Here is a 17755-nt window from a genome sequence, read left to right as displayed (position 1 = left end):
ATCTACAATTTATATACTTTATCTATGAGTGTAGAAACGTGTATCCTAGAATTTGGAGTATTTTCATGAGGGGTGTGTTTTCAAATCATCAGACATTACATTGTTACGCTCTCCGAGTAAAAAACCAGCTCGTTGTAGAAAAAAAAAGTTTTTCCCGTATTGTGCAAAATGAATGCAACTTTGTTAAACTTTGGAGTATTTTTTACATAGTTGTGTAAACATAGAATCGAGGGTATTCCATTACCTATGAGATAAAATTGTCCAACCCTTGAAAATATATACACCCGATTAGAACTGGTATAATCCATTCAGTCAAACATTTTGTTTAGATTGTATCTCTGTAATATTAGCTAGCAGTTTGAAGGTTAGTAATTCAAAATGCATGAAAGGAACACGGTTTGACAATAAACTTGCAGAATTTGGTTTAAAGTGATAATGATGGAGGATGAAAGAGAGTTATGAATATCGCACAATCGTTACAAGCTACAAAAACAAGCCTATGGTAACCTGATGCAAGTAGGTACAAAAGAAAAATATAATCTGAGAAGCAGCTCCACCAACAAGCTATGTTTAAACGCTACGAAATTGCTCATTTGCCGTTAAGAATAATTGTTTTTTTTTCGCATAGCTGTTAAAGCAACATCAGTACCGGTACCCACAGTAATTGTAGTTGATTCAAAAAAAAATATCCGGAGACGAGCCAGCCTCGGGCTGAAAGTCTCCTAAATAAAGACACAAAAAAAAAAAAAAAAAAAAAAAAATATCAACAAGCACTTTCGTCGAATCCGTTCATTTTTGTTTCAGTTTGCGAAAGACGTGCTAATGTTTAAGGCACTTATTTTGGTCCTATTTTACATCTGTTGAAAATTGTTCTGCAAATAGTTTGCTATCTAATATAGATCAGCGAAGGATATACGTATCTACAACCAATATTTTTTTACACGGTTGGTATTCTTTAATTTCCCGGTTAACATAATTTTTTACAGCTTTTGAAATACCACCTGAATTTTCTTTGATTTTTTGTGAATTTTTTCATGGGGTTAACTCATAGTTTCATTAACGCTGAAGGTCGTAATTAGCTTAAACCCACCCGTGTAAAAAAAGAACCGGGTGTATTGAGACGAAAAATATAGATGAATTGAAAGGAAGAAGAAACAGTTTTTTTTAAACTTATGTATTTTCTGCTAGAACTCACATAAAAAAAATATGTATTTTTTTACATTTATTTTTAAAGGACTATTTTACCCTACACTCCCCTAATAGAAAATTCTGATTTTTAATTTCAACTTAGACAAAAAAGTTTGTAGTAATTCCGATTTTTAATTTCAACTTAGACAAAAAACTTAAGTAGGGTCAAAATTTGTACGAACTTTCTTTTGAATAAACAGTGTTGCAGAAAATTGCGATTTTCTTAGAAATTCTTGATTTGGCGCTTCTACATTATATATGAGATGAAAGCTCTTTAGTTCCTTAATTGCCTTACGGGTTTAGTTTTTTATCCTAGATCTGTTGGTGAAAAAAAATTCCCTTTGGAAAAACGACCATTTTTTATCGAAAAAGTCATTTTTCTCCAAAAGTAAACAACTTTATAACCCTATCAACCACTTGGTATAAAGAACTAATTGAGTAGAAAAAGCGTGCAAAATTTAAACAAAATCGGTCACTCATTGCCAAAGTTATTGCATTTTTTTGGTTTTGGCGATTTTTGAACAATAATTTTTGAAGGGCCGTTTTACCCCACTTCCCCTCAATGAAAAAAATTTGAAAATTTGCAAAATGTCTTCTTATACATATATGAACAAACCCTGAAAATTTCATCCAAATCGGAGCATATCGATACAATAGGGGGTCGCGCTTCTCGCGAACTGGCTCTTAAAAAAACTATTTGTATCAGGCCTCAACAGTGATCATTTTAACAACATGGCTTTGGAACCTGTGTTATTGCTTAGAGATTAATAGAAACAAACTCGTTTCCCAGGGGGACATGGAATGGGCCCGGAGTAAACTTTTAATCTAGAGACTGTAAACGGTCACACACTGCTAGAAAAGTTTACACACAAAAGACTTTGAAGTATGCTCTTTTGACTATAAAGTATTTAATTATGACTTCAAAGTACGCTCTTTCGTGGGAGAATGGGACTACACACAAAAAGGAATAAATATTATGCATAATTATGACTATCTTATATTCACAAATGAATAACATTTAAGCATAAAAACAGGAAAAGTGTGTAAAACTTATTCTTTTTATGCGTCAAATTTTACTCCTTTTGTAGTCCCATTCTCCCAGAAAAGAGTGTATTTCTGCCCAAAAGAGCATACTTTCAGCTGTGCGTGCACAAAAAAAACTTTAAAGCTTGATAATGAAAGTGGTTGTCGACTGTAACTGCCTCGGAGTATTGTTTTGTGTATCGGCTATGCAGTCTGATTACCAGCTAAAACGCTATATTAATTCTGATCCAAAGTTTCGGTACTTTTATTGATCCTATTTCGATGGATTAAAATGGTTCAGCAATTCATTGTCATAAGTGTTCAGCATATTGCTTGAAATAAAAAAAAATCACTATAAATTTTCAATATTGGGTTTTGTGATTTTTTCCCTGACCTCAATCGAAATTCCCTGACTTTCCCTGACATTCCAGGTCCAAATTGAAATTCCCTGACTTTCCCTGACTTTCCAGGTTTTTCCAGGTAGTCGACACCCTGTCTCAGCTTTTGTTTTTGGTACCGAAGGCAGTGCATTCGTTCCGGTTTTTTATTTGATCGACTAACGTTGGAAAGCGATCACGCTTTACTTGACAATTTTGAAGACAATTTGGAATGCAGGAAAACAATGTTTAGAAAACGAACAATTCAGTATAACTTCTGAACCTTTTAACCGATTTATATCAATATTGGAACATTTATATCATTATTAAAGTGTGGAATCATAAATATGTTAAATATAATAACGCTAGACAAAATGTCCATTAGGCATAATGGACGTTAAGTATAAATTCCTCATTCCGAGGTTTGTTGAGATTGTAAAATTCCCCGAAAACTAATAACCCGAACTCCACATAACATAAAATAAATAACATTTCCCCAAATATGACTTTTTAACGAAAATAAGACATAATCCTTTTGAAGAAAACATGCAGTAGCTGGGTATAAAGCAATGATATTTGTTTTCCCTTCATCGGAATTTTGGTTTAGTGGATGTAATTCTTTCTTCAGAAGTAGACATTTGCAATAAGGCAACAATATGATTTTTTCTGTAGAAATATGCGTTTGCCCGTAATAAGGCATCGATGGATGTGATTCTTCCTTTCAAAGTGGGCGATAGGCCGAATTAGACGATGTGGATTTGATCCCTTCTTTAAAAGGCAGTCAATGTTTTTCAAAGTGAAGTTTTTCTTTTCTTAATCAAATTATGTCTCCCCCTCCCTCGGATTTTTTCCCTAGAAATAATATTTTGAGGGGGTAAAAAAAAATCGGACAATTTTGAGTGTTTTCAAAACATTTTTTAACAAATCCGAGGAGTTTTATTCCATTTTTATTTTTTTTTAAATTTGAACTGATCGACATAAGGCTACGTGCCCGGTCCCCCGCAGTCGTCCGATTTTCACGGTGTGAACGATGGATGGTTCTCCCAGCAGCTTATGCAACTCGTGGCCCATTCGCCTCCTCCTCGTATACTTTAGATGGTACACAGCACCTTTCTTAGATGGTACACAGCATTTTCCTTTCGAAAACTCCAAGTATTCCAAGTAAATTACTATCAAATTTCCATTATCACCATTCAGGTGTATTGTTGATAGTTGGATGGCAACTTTCTGTTTCTGGACGAATTTTGAGTTTATTTCGTTTAATTGTTTCAGAAAATTTAAAATCCAAATTAGCCTCCGTAGTTAAAAGAAGCCCCGCACGACAGTATGCGTTGGTCTTCCAGAAGCATCGTCTAGGTCTTGTGTCCGTAGAGGACGACCGCTCTAATGAACGTTTTGTAGATAGTCAGTTTGGTACGGCGGCGAACTGTATTCGATCGGTGCGTTTTGCGGAGTCCAAAGTACGTACGATTTCCAGCCACTATGCGTCTACGAACTTCTCTGCTGATATCATTTCTGGCAGTCACCAGTGAGCTCAAGTACGCAAATTCTTCAAGCACCGATACGAATTCGCGGTGGGGGGCTTACATTGTCTTTTCTTGAACCTATTCCTATCATGTACTTCGTCTTCGATGTGTTGATAACTAGCCCGATCCGCTTAGCTTCCCTTTTCAGTTTGATGTAGGCTTCCTTCAACTTCTCAAAGTTACGTGCCATAATATCTATGTCGTCGGCGAAGCCAAATAGCTGGACGGACTTCGTGAAAATCGTACCACTCATGTCAATCCCTGCCCTTCGTATTACTACCTCCAAAGCGATGTTGAATAGGAGACACGAAATACCATAACCTTGCCGTAATCCTCTGCGCATTTCGAAGGGACTCGAGAATGCCCCTGAAACTCGAACTACGCACATCAACCGATCCTTCGTCGCCTTGATCAACCGTATCAGTTTATCCGGCCAATGAATTCCAAAGTACACAACCCAACTCCTAATAGATCGGCCGAATACTATAAAAACGTTAATTTAATCATCGTATATTGTTCTGTGGAGTTGGTCTTTAACATACCAACTACCTTCAATGCAATTCTGAGCTCAATCGGGCATACCGAACCAATTCCCTAAATGAAAGAGTGACGGAGGTGTATTTTCAAATATATTTTGGCTGAAACCACCATACAAACTTCAAATCAAATGCGAAAAAAAGTCACGGATTACAAGCTGATTAGAGTGTTTCCACTAACTAATCGTAAGCACAATGAATAGATCATACATTTTCAGTGAACATAATACAACGTCTGATGACTCTGCTGCACTTATGGGAGGATCATATAAATTACTTCATGACTAGTAACATTGATAATAGAATCCCGGAAAGTCATCGAATAATTTACTGCATCACTTTTCCCTATCCGAGGCCATCCCATCTTATAGTCGTCGAAGCGTTAGATAGCAACGGTGATGCAATATCAGCAACATCAAGTCTGAAGAGAGAGAGTGAACAAAGATTGATTAAATTCCATCTTTTCTCACGAGACGTCTGTCGGTCGGGTCAGATATTTACTTTGCTGGCAAGGAACGATGCACCGATGTAGAAATGTGCAATGTGCATGCATTGTTTGCTGATGATAATCGTAATAGCATGAGGCAGGAAATATTGGACTTTGACATCTGCTTTCAGATTGTATGTATGAATCATTCATCCAATCAGAATAATCTTTTTATTATTCAAATAAAAATAAAAAAATGGATCGATTTCCTGATGATTTTTAAACATTCTAACGACAGATAGCGAAGGGCTGATAAGATTAAAAAATCTCTTTAGCTATTTCAAGGTGAACCGCATCGCTTACGTGACTTGTAGCGCCTATCCGTCTTGCAGATCATTCGACGACCACGTGGAATTCTTCTCGACTGTCAGTTGATAGCAGAGAATAGAAGAGGAATTTTCCTCTCACATACATTGAAGCTAAATTTTGGAAGCGCATGCCCACCAGAATGCGTGCAAAAATGTGCAAATCATAGCAACCAAATTGTGCTAACTAACACAGCCGTACACTATTGTCCGTGTACATCAAAGTACGCCGTGGCCACGTGCTTCACCGCCATCGGACAATTAACTACAACCCTGTTGCAGCATACATTTTACAGTTATTCCAAACATACGACCACACCTGATCACTTCAACCATTCAAGACGTTTGTTGTGATGATTCATCATTCTTTCAACATAAGAATATGACTCTTCTTTGGTCAAGAAATCCGCTTTTCCAATTAGACTCGAAAAGAAAATAAATTAGATTTTTAAATCCAGTTTGGCCACGTTCGACTTCACAACCTACGATTAGATTGGGCCCTTCATAGTCAAAACAGATGAAGGCTAAACATGAATCTTCGTTGTAAACAACAACAACAGAGACATAAATATCATTACGCAACGCGCCCCCGTTGTCGCGGTAGTGGATTCAGATACAACCAGATTTTTTTGTTTTTCAGTAAACTAGATCCGGACCAATCGTTTGAGAAATGTCGCTGCGTACGTGCCGCAAAGCATGTTTATGTTTCAATTCATAAAAAATACGCTCCCATGCTCAGTCGCTCATAAGGGCTGGCTGGCTGGCTAAAAAATAACGAGAATTTGATTCGACACTATTATGGACCTGACAACTATGTACGGGCTTATCAATCGCCACATCAATGAACGGCACACAATAACTCATTTTCAGCAGCTTTCCAATGAGCTGAAGTGCTCCATTTCTTCACAAACTTCACTCATTGTAGGCGAACGACCGATCGGATGAATGACACGGCGGACGTACAAACATGCGATCAACTGGAACTGGGTGGGAGGGAGGATGCTCGTCGCTTTGTTTGTTTCGCTGCAATGCAATGGGTGTTGGATTCCTAAAAGAAGGAACCTCGTAGGAAATGGTTTAAAATGCACTAAAAATAATAAAACGGTTACCTATTTCATTGGAATCTTGGATGTATTTTTGGAATGGCTACGTGACTCCACAGGGTAGATCCTTTTGCATTATTTATATTTTTCTAGTTGAGGAAGGTATTTATAAAAAAATGTTTTGTTGGAGCAGCCAAGTTTCACTGTGAACAACGTAGAGACATGGAACAGTTACAAAAGAAAAAAGCCTTCAAATATTCCTCTATTAATTACGAGGAAAATTAATAAGATGGAAATATTTCTCATCATAATATTCTGTACATGTTCAATTAAGTACGATATTGTACGATATAGAATACTGAATAAAAGAAGCATATTTCATCATCTTCCCCTATATTTACAGTTTCACGTCTCCCTGTTTGGCCTTAAGTTCGAATATTTGATATAATGGAAGCGAAATGAGAGCGCTCCCTATAAGAAAGATTTATTGACATGACACAGAGGTTGTAGACGGGGCACACTATACAGTTGCATTCCCGCGCGATTACGATGGAATGTTGCGTTTGCGTTTTTTCCAATCCTACCAGCAGCAGCCGAAACTGCAGTTGATTGACTTGGTTTTGGTTAATCGTTGAGAGGTGTGTCCGCTACGTACCCACTACTGAGAGATTGATGCTCGTTTATGAGACGACGGCACCAACATCACGAAATTAATCGATATGCTGGGGTAGTGTGCAAACGAATGTGAGTGCGATGTAAGGGGATGGGTGTATTTTGTATGCTTCAGTGCAGCATAAATTGTTATGCGTAGTTGTGAAGAACATGTACGGAGATTATAAGATGCACGAATACAACATATATTGCCATTAGGGTGGGTCTCTCAGCACAGTGAGAGAAAAGTGAAAATAAATCGTTAAATTTTAAATTCAATGTGATACAAGAGCTATACTGCCGCTAACCGCAAATCGAGCACATCTGTATATGGGCCCCCATATACATATGTGCTCAACTTGCGGTTAGCAGCAGTATAAGGCGACGTGACTTTATTGCAAAATTAATATTTCTTAAAATAGACCTTGAACATGATAGTAGATTGGTAGACTGGAAAACAACAAAGCCTCTGATGTTGATCAACTGTTAGCAGTGACGATTTGAAAACCACACCAGTTTAACAAATTCGAATTTGTCAACTTAGTCGAAAGAAGGTGATAGTAGAGCTCATTTGCAATCAAAAACTTTATGAGAAGGTAAGTCTACGAATCAGTTATAACAGAGATATTATGAAAATCATGTTGTACTGGTCCGACTGCTTCTTTTTGCTCGTGTACTCGGTAATAACAACAATTAATCAGTCAACGTAATTTTTTGTCTTGTGGCATAAAATTAACAAATAAAACACATGCAATTCGTTCTCAACACTGTGGATATTTTAAAGGACACTGATGTTGAGATTTGCCTTGAAGCACCGTTATTGCGTCATTACATGTGTTGCATCAATTTTGCAACAGTGTCATTTTAACACAACCACAGTTTTGCGATAAGATTGCAAACAGTTTTCATATGTTCAATAGCGTAGTAGTAGCTTCGGTTGATCACAGTAGCCAAGGGCCTGTAGTAGGGATTTGATTATGATTGTGGCTATCCAAAACAAGACGTGTTTTTGTGACTTGATGGTACGAAATCTAGATATAAATTTAGATATAATATCTATGATCTAGACAACATTTGAAAAGGGCGTAACAGCCAAAATTTATTATTTTCAGTTCTCTGTCTTGGGCTGCGAAATGGTGAGTTTACATCCGGGAAGAAGCGCCTAGCATAGCGCTGGTCCTCACAAGTTCCAATACTCACGCTTCCACGGGTCTTCCGATGACAATTCACCGCCAGCTGGTAGTGTAGCCTGGGCACTGTTGTCCTTCTGACATCAGCTAGAGTGAGAGGGTGCGTCCTGTGGGGTCTGTCTATGATGTGGTGGGGTTCGACAGTGGGCTCTGTTGAACTTCTATAAAAAGCTGCATGTGTCCCTAAGCAGGTCCTATCAAAGCGACCGTGTGTCGCTCAAAGCGCACTAGCCTCGTTTTGGTGTTGGATGGGACTTTAAACAAATTTGACCCGAATGATCGAGCGTCGAATGACCCGAAAGTTGGAGGTGCGGCTCCAACAGCGTCTGTTCTGGCATCTAGCGGCTGAGTATGAAATGCTATTCCCCGAGAGCTATACCTAAGATGGCAGCCCGGTGGATAGGGAACCTTGGGCCAACTACCTACACACTTAAATCATTTCACAGATTTCGGTGAATTTTGCTTCAATTCACCGAAATCTCAACAGCAGAACTGTTCGGTAATTATTTCACAAAATTTTCGGCGATTTTTCCTTTGTTCAACTGTCAAAACCACCAAAAATCTGTAAAATTATTCACCGAACAGTTCTGCTGTTGAGATTTCGGTGAAATTTCACAGAAATCTGCGATTTATTTTAAGTGTGTACTGTTCCCGAAACATCAATTTGTTCGAGAGTCCGATAATGAAAGAATACGGACTGATTTTACGACGACGACTCTTAGCGCGAAACAACGCACATGAATAGGAACATGGAACGTTTTAACCCTAGCCCAGCAGGGTAAATTGGCACATCTTGCCAATGAGGCACGCCGCATGAAGCTTGAAATCCTGGGACTCAGTGAAGTCCGTTGGCCAAACTTTGGAGAACACAGCTTCGCTGAGTTGGCTTCCTACTAAGCGCTCAGGCACACTCGTCACTTATGAAGTGGGAACCTATTTATTTATTTATCATCAGACTAAGGCCGGAGTAGACCTGTGCGCCGAAGTATTTGAAAACGGCGGAGGCGTAAGGCCATTTTTACACCGGCGGCGGCGGCGTCACGCCGTAAGCAATGTTCGGCGGCGGCGGTAGCGGCGTGAATCGGCGTGAATAATTTTAAGATGAGAAAAAAAAATCACGTAGCAAGGCTTATCATGCTTTTATTGAATTTTAGGGTTTTTGTACAATTGCTAGCTACAGACAGACTGATAGGGTGAACATGCTAATAGCTATAGCTTGTATCTCCACAGCAAAACTTTACATTACATCCTCCACTAGGATATCGCCGCATCACAGCACATAAGTTCACTGGAAAGTACTTCAGATATAAGTCCAGAAATTCGTTTGGAAATTCCTTAAGATATTTCTCAGAAAATTCGAAAAAGAAATTCGGAAAACTAATTAGCCTATCAATTCTTTCAGAACTTTCTCCCCAAGAATTCCCTTGAAAATTTATTTGAATATTGCTTCGGAAATTCTTTCCAAAATTTCTCCAAAAGTTCCTTCATGAAAATCCATCGGAATACCTACGGGAATACTTTTAGGAGAAATCCTTCAGAATTTGATTTAGTTTTTTTTTTTCAATTCCTTCAAGAATTTCTTTTAGTAATTTCTAATTGAAATTCTTCCAGTAATTCCTTAAAGAATTTCTTCGGAAAGAAGATATTTTTGGTATTCTTTCGAAATTTCCCTCTGGAAATTATTTAGAACTTTCTCCAAAAATTCTTTCTGAATTTCCTATAGGAATTCCTTCGGACATTCCTCCGGAAATTCCTTTAGCATTCCGATAGAACTTAGAACTTCCTTAGACTTAGTCAAGTCGAGTCAAGTACGAGACACTGAAGACGGCCTTACTGTTGAGGTCGAAGATACGTATCTGTCAAGATACAATTAAGTGGTGGAATTCAATGGGATTGTAGAAACTCGTCTTATGACAAGTGATACTTTTAATAATTTCTACTCATGTAGATGGATACACTTCCCCACAGTTGTAATGGATTCGACGTGACCCTCAAAGAAGCCGTCCTTCGGAAAGCTCAAAAAGGATTGCGAATCTATTTATTAGTCTGTTTGATTACATTGCTGAAAGGATATTCTTTCTATCCCGTGGGCTTCGCGTAAGTGTCTCTGCTTACGGGTCCGCCACCTCCACCTCCTTTACACAGAAGTGCATTAAAAGCAGAATGGTAATTAAATTCGATTGTACTATTGGGTGGAGCAGCATGCAGAGCAAGACTCAAGCCAGGGTGATGAATACCAACATAAACACATACATACTTTTAAAAATTTCTAAGGAATTTTTGGACATTATTTCAACAACTCCACTGGAATTTTTCCAGGTATTCAATAAGACATTCCATTCCCTCGGAAATTAATCTAGTAATTCTTTCGGAATTTCCAACGCCATTTCCTTCCAAAACTCTAGGACGAATTTTCAGATATCTTCATACGAATTCCTAGAGCAATTTCCAAAGGACCTCCTAAAGGACCTCCCAAAGGAAGGAACCGACATTATTAAATTTCTTAAAGAATTTCTTTGGACATTCCTCAAAGAATTCCTTCAGATTTTTTTCCAGAGATTCCTTTAGATAATCCTCCAGAAATTACAACGGAGATCAATCCAAAAATTCCTCAAGGCTCTAAGAATTTTCTTCAGATATTCCTTCAGAACTTCCTCCAGGACTTCCTGGAAATTATTTCAAGAAAACCAAGAAATAATATTTGTAATCCCTAACCTCTAGTCAGCCGCGTGTACGTCGGTTACCCAAACTAACTCTAGTTATAAGAAGATTAGCAGGAATTGTAAAATGAGTTGTACAAAAAAAATCCGGCTCCGTAACACCAAATGGCAATTGAGCCAAATAAACGAAACATTTTTTTTCAGAACAATTCTAGCAATTACAAAAAAGAGTAAAGGAAATGTTTAATTTGGTGGGTCACGTGCCCCATCGTGCTCCAGCTCCAGAAGCCAAAATATCAGTTCATGAGGCTAACACAATGATACTCCATGCCCAGGGAACCTAAAACAATCCTACGAGACTGAGAATCCAAATCCAACATTTATTATGGTGTTGATTTGAAGCCGCGTTTGTAAGCACTGGAATAGGTCCAGAGATATGTGACATTCAAACATTTAAAAAGATGATGAACCACCCAATGCGACCTGAATGAGGTTATTCCACATGAAGTTACATATAAGATTAGAAGTCCATCGAAACGCTCATTGATTTGTTGATCTGTAGCCAAGAAGTTTTTGGATGACCTAACAATTAACACGCCAAACCGGGTTAAAGTGACAGGGATAAAAGTAAACAAATCTGCTAAAGGTAAAATAGCTATTTAATTAATGCTTGATAGGTTCCCTTGGTTCGGCAGATGCGAACGCACTATGTGATTTTTGTGTTGGTCAAACATCGGCGTGAAATACGAAATTCGGCGGCGTGGAGCCAACCGGCGTATGGCGCGCCGCCGACACCATGACCGGCGTCGGCGTACGTCAATTAGTGTCGGCGGCGGCGGCGTGGCGCGGCGGCGCACAGGTCTAGGCCGGAGTGGCCTGTGCTGCACATAAAAGACTTCTCCATTCAGCTCGGTCCATGGCTGCACTTCGCCAACCACGCAGTCTGCGGAGGGTCCGCAAGTCGTCCTCCACCTGATCGATCCACCTTGCCCGCTGAGCACCTCGCCTTCTTGTTCCCGTCGGATCGGTGTCGAGGGCCATTTTCACCGGATTACTGTCCGACATTCTGGCTACGTGCCGGCCCACCACAGTCTTCCGATTTTCGCGGAGTGAACGATGGATGGTTCTCCCAACAGCTGATGCAACTCGTGGTTCATTCGCCTCCTCCACGTACCGTCCGCCATCTGCACCCCACCATAGATGGTACGCAACACTTTCCTTTCGAAAACTCCCAGTGCGCGTCGGTCCTCCACGAGCATCGTCCAGGTCTCGTGTCCGTAGAGGACTTAGACCGGTAGTAAGGTAAGCGTTTTGTAGATAGTCAGTTTGGTACGACGGCGAACTCTATTCGATCGGAGCGTCTTGCGGAGTCCAAAGTACGTACGATTTCCAGCCACTATGCGTCTCCGAATTTCTCTGCTGGTATCGTTATCGACGGTCACCAGTGAGCCCAAGTACACGAATTCTTCAACCACCTCGATTTCGTCACCACCGATAGAAACTCGTGGTGGGTGGCTCACATTGACCTCTCTTGAGCCTCTTCCTATCATGTACTTCGTCTTCGACGTATTGATGACTAGTCCAATCCGTTTAGCTTCGCTTTTAAGTCTGATGTAGGCTTCCTCCATCCTCTCAAAGTTACCAGCCATGATATCAATGTCGTCGGTGAAACCAAATAACTGGACGGACTTCGTGAAAATCGTACCACTCGTATCAATCCCTGCCCTTCGTATTATTCCCTCCAAATCGATGTTGAATAGCAGACACGAAAGGCCATCACCTTGCCGTAACCCTTTACGCGTTTCGAAGGGACTCGAGAATGCCCCTGAAACTCGAACTACGCATCACCCGATCCATCGTCGCCGTATCAACCGTATCAGTTTATCCGGAAATCCGTTTTCGTGCATTAGCTGCCATAGCTGGTCCAGATCGATTGTATCATATGCGGCTTTGAAGTCGATAAATAGATGATGTGTGGGCACGTTTTATTCGCGGCATTTCTGCAATACCTGACGTATGGCGAACACCTGGTCTGTGGTAGAGCGTTCACCCATAAATCCCGCCTGGTACTGCCCCACGAACTCTCTTGCAATTGGTGATAGTCGACGGCATAAAATTTGGGAGAGTACCTTGTAGGCGGCGTTCAGCAATGTGATTGCGCGGTAGTTGCTACAATCCAGCTTATCGCCCTTTTTGTAGATGGGACACACGACACCTTCCATCCACTCCTGCGGCAGAACCTCATCCTCCCAAACCTTGGTAATCACCCAGTGCAGCGCTCTAGCCAGTGCTTCACCACCGTGTTTAAACAGCTCTCCTGGTAGTTGATCAACTCCAGGGGCTTTGTTGTTCTTCAGCCGGCCAATCTCCTCCTGGATTTCCTGGAGATTCGGAACCGGAAGTCGCATGTCCTGCGCGCGTGCTCCTAGGTTCATTACCATACCGCCACCGTTGTCTGCCATATCGCCATTCAGGTGCTCTTCGTAGTGCTGCCGCCACCTTTGGATCACCTCACGCTCGTTCGTAAGAAGGTTCCCGTTTATGTCCTTACACATATCGGGCTGTGGCACGTGGCCCTTACGTGAACGGTTCAACTTCTCATAGAACTTTCGTGCGTTATTAGCGCGGTACAGTTCCTCCGTCTCTTCACGGTCTCGATCTTCCTGCTGGCGCTTTTTCCTCCGGAAAATCGAGTTTTGTCTGTTCCGCGCCCGTTTGTATCGTGCTTCGTTCGCCCTCGTGCGGTGCTGCAGCAATCTCGCCCATTCTGCATTCTTCTCCTCAACTAACTGCTCACATTCGCCGTCATACCAGTCGTTTCTCTGATCCGGAGCCACCGTGCCTAGTGCAGCGGTTGCGGTGCTTCCAATGGCGGATCGAATATCTCTCCAGCCATCTTCAGGACATACTGCGCCTAGCTGCTCTTCCGTTGGGAGTGCCACTTCCAGCTGCTGCGCGTAGTCTTGGGCTAGTCTACCGTCTTGTAGCCGCCCAATGTTTAGCCGCGGCGGACGACTCCGACGCGTGTTGATCACCGTCGAGAGTTTTGAGCGTAGACATACTGCAACGAGGTAGTGGTCGGATTCAATATTCGCACTGCGGTAAGTGCGTACGTTCGTGATGTCGGAGAAGAATTTACCGTCGATTAGAACGTGGTCGATTTGGTTTTCCGTTACTTGATTAGGTGATTTCCATGTGGCCTTGTGGATATTCTTGCGGGGGAAGAAAGTTCTTCGGACTACCATTCCGCGGGAGGCTGCAAAGTTTATGCATCGTTGGCCGTTGTCGTTCGATACGGTATGCAGACTATCCGGTCCGATGACCGGTCTATACATTTCCTCCCTTCCTCCCTATACATGAGCGCTCATGTCACCGATGACGATTTTGACGTCCCGCACTGGGCATCCATCGTATGTCTGCTCCAGCTGCGCATAGAACGCTTAACAGGACCCACTGACAAACCCCACCACATCCTAAGCAAGCCCCACAACTCGCAGATGGCCTGGGGAGGGATCGTCAAGCCCTTGGACATAGCCCCTGCTGCCCACACATATGTCCCTAACTTGTCTTAAATATTTCGCGCGACAGAAACGCCACTGGCGACCCTATCCAGTAAGTGCTCTAGCGACGCAGGCAAATTCAATGCGTTGCTGCAGCACCAAACAGGAAAGCGGTTGAGATAAGTTGGAAGAAAGGAAGTAAAAGAAAAAAGAAAAAAGAAGAAATAGGAAAGAAAGGAGAAGATCAAAAGAAAAACAATCTTAATCTTAATCTATATACATAAAAATGAATTTCTGTCTGTCTGAACCTTATAGACTCCGAAACTACTGAACCGATCGTCGTGAAAATTTGTATGCAGAGGTTTTTTGGGGCCGGGGAAGGTTCTTAAGATGGTTCGAGACCCCTCCCTCTTTTAGAAAGGGGGGGGGGTCCCATACAAATGAAACAGAAATTTCTGCATAACTCGAGAACTTAGCAGACAATAAATCAATTTTAGGCGAAACGAAGTTCGTCGGGTCTGCTAGTATTTAATAAATCAAAGGAAAGGAAAATTTTTCGTACAATGAAGGAGGAAAATAGATACAAGTAGAAAGAAAGAAGGTAGGTAAATTCCACACTTCTAATTCATCATTAAATGATTTTATTTTATTTTATTTCACTTTCACCCTCTTACTACTCATTTTTAATTCTCATTGTTCACTTATCATTTTTTACTAATCACTTCTCACTCTTCTCGTTCTCACTTTCCACATTTAGACGTACATGTCCATGATAGAATTAGAGGCGAAAGTATAGATTTGATATAGAAAATTATTTTGAGCTTTTTAGTGGAATGTCTTCACTTGTCATAAGACGAGTTAATACAATCCCATTGAATTCCACCACTTAATTGTATCATGACAGATACGTATTTCGACCTCAACAGTAAGGCCGTCTTAAGTGTTCCGTACTTGACTCGACTCGAGACACTTAAGACGGCCTTACTGTTGAGGTCGAAATACGTATCTGTCAAGATACAATTAAGTGGTGGAATTCAATCGGATTGTATTGACTCGTCTTATGACAAGTGATAGATTTTATAGTTCCGCTAGGATACGGCATGCATGAAGATTATTTTATAGAAGTCGATGTGTAAGCGAGCGGAGGGCAATTGTGATGGTATAAATCTAACGACCTCCTTCTGCCAAACTCCCGTATGAAGGGATCCGATTTCTCACTGTTTATTTCTTATGTAAATGAAATGTTAGGAATGTCTCCTTCCTAACTTCGAACTTTATAGAATCGGATTTAGATTGAAATTGATTGGATTTGATTCATGTTGGATTTGGATTTGCATTGGCTTTGGATTATGGATAGATTGGACTTTAATTGGATTTGGACTGGATTGAATTATAATTCGTTTGTTATTAGACTTGGATTGGATTGTACTGGACTTTATTGTATTTGCAAAAATATCTAATTCTGAGTTTTCTTCTTTTTTTCAATGGCTTTACATTTCAACTGGAACTTGGCCAGCTTTTCAACTTCTATTAGCATTTCCTCATTTATTAATTGAAAGCTTTTCTATGTGCGCCTATCCCAGATTGGTGGAAGTAATAAAAATAGCAGATATGACAAACAACAGCAGAATACTACATAAGGGAGCGAAAGCATGATTTAAATACCATTCACTCATGACTACAGACTGAAGACAACCTACTTAGAACGTATTGGTTTGATGTCAGTTTGAGTATGTATAATCCAAACTGGGGGTTTCCCGAGAAATAAAGTTAGAGTCGACTTTAATTCATTTTTTTCGTGTCATAGTTCAACGATACACGTTTATTTTTTTGTAGCACATTATATGATTGAAGCATGATGAAATGTTGAGTAGCAGCTATATAAATAAACAAAAATTGTAGCAGTTTGCTTTTGTTGTTGATGTGGATGGAATAGAAAAAAATAAAATTTGGCTTTGAAACATGTTCTGAAGATATCGAACCATATTTTTTGTTTGTTGTGGTTTCCTTTTTGCAGTCGCAGATTTTATTTTATTAGTCACGGATTATAATTTGGTTAGTAACCCATTATTATTTGAACCACACTTCAAAGAGTTACGGATCTTGGAGTAGTGTTGGATCCAAAACCATTATTGTTTTATATCGAAAATTGCGAAGGAATTCACTGATCCGTACAGCTTGAAGTCCTTGTACTGTGCACTGGTTCGACATATAGTGGGAACTGCTCATATTATCTGGAATCCGAATGACGTTATATGGAACTTGAGAATTGAATGGAGGTTTATTCAAATGGCCCTGCGTCACTCACCATGGCGTCCACTTAATCTTCCTCCATACCCTGCTCGATGCAGTTTGCTCAATATGGATATCCTCGAAAGAAGGCGAAAGCTGCAGCAAGCGACATTCGTGGCTAGACGACTGTGCGGAGAAATCTACTCTCCTCGGTTACTTGGGCTACTGGATATTCGTGCCTTTCAACGACTTCTTCGACAACGATCACTGCACTGCTGCAGGATCGATTTCATCGTACGTTATTTGGACACAACGAACCAGTCTCTGCAATGATCAGGAGTTACAATGGTTGAGGAGATTTTTGACTTTTGCGAAGCACCCGAACGTTTTAAAACAAGGTCAAGAGGTCACTACTGTTGTAACCGTTAGTTTTAATCTCATTCATTAAGACTAAGTTGTCAGATGAATTATAATTGAATAAATAATTACTTGCGTTCTACATAGGTTGAAACTTCGTAAAACCTGTTTTGTGATACAGAAGATGCTGGACAAATAAAAACAATAGTCACTGTGTTTGGATACTCGATTTGTGCATTTGCACAAAATGTGGAAGATTTAGTTCGAAAAATGTATTGTTACAGGTAGGTTTCTTCCTTTGATGATGTTTGGAACCACGAATCCAGCCAGGTGTATTCCCTATTAAGCGTGTACATATGAGCCCAAATTTTGTCAATTGACAATAGTGTCTATCTATAACATTGAAATAGCCAAATATGTCAAATTGATTTCTTGTTGAAGAAACTTTTATTAATTATCTCATGTGTTGTAATTTACGGACGTATACAACGTTGCCAAAACTGTTCATTTTGGAACTTAAAATTGTAACATATCAAACTTTTCCCTCCCATTTTCTGAAAATATAGGTACAAATGTTATTTGAGGATGCGCTTCCACAAGGTAAATCAAAACTTTATTATACCTAAATGAAACATACCCACCGCTGCACAAAACCACTACACATTCTAGCAAAGTCATTC

At 40.2% G+C, this 17755-nt stretch overlaps 1 protein-coding gene across 1 annotated transcript in view; it reads right to left on the bottom strand.

Annotated features, from left to right (window-relative positions):
• The window catches only part of LOC134217634 (autophagy-related protein 13 homolog), a 169722-nt gene that overhangs the window by 122078 nt on the left and 29889 nt on the right, over positions 1-17755 (bottom strand). The window lies entirely within an intron of this gene.

This window comes from Armigeres subalbatus, chromosome 2, assembly GCF_024139115.2.
Source record: "Armigeres subalbatus isolate Guangzhou_Male chromosome 2, GZ_Asu_2, whole genome shotgun sequence".
NCBI classification, from domain to species: domain Eukaryota; kingdom Metazoa; phylum Arthropoda; class Insecta; order Diptera; family Culicidae; genus Armigeres; species Armigeres subalbatus.
The sequence above is the reverse complement of the archived record's forward strand: the minus strand, read 5'-3'. Positions and strand labels throughout refer to the sequence as shown.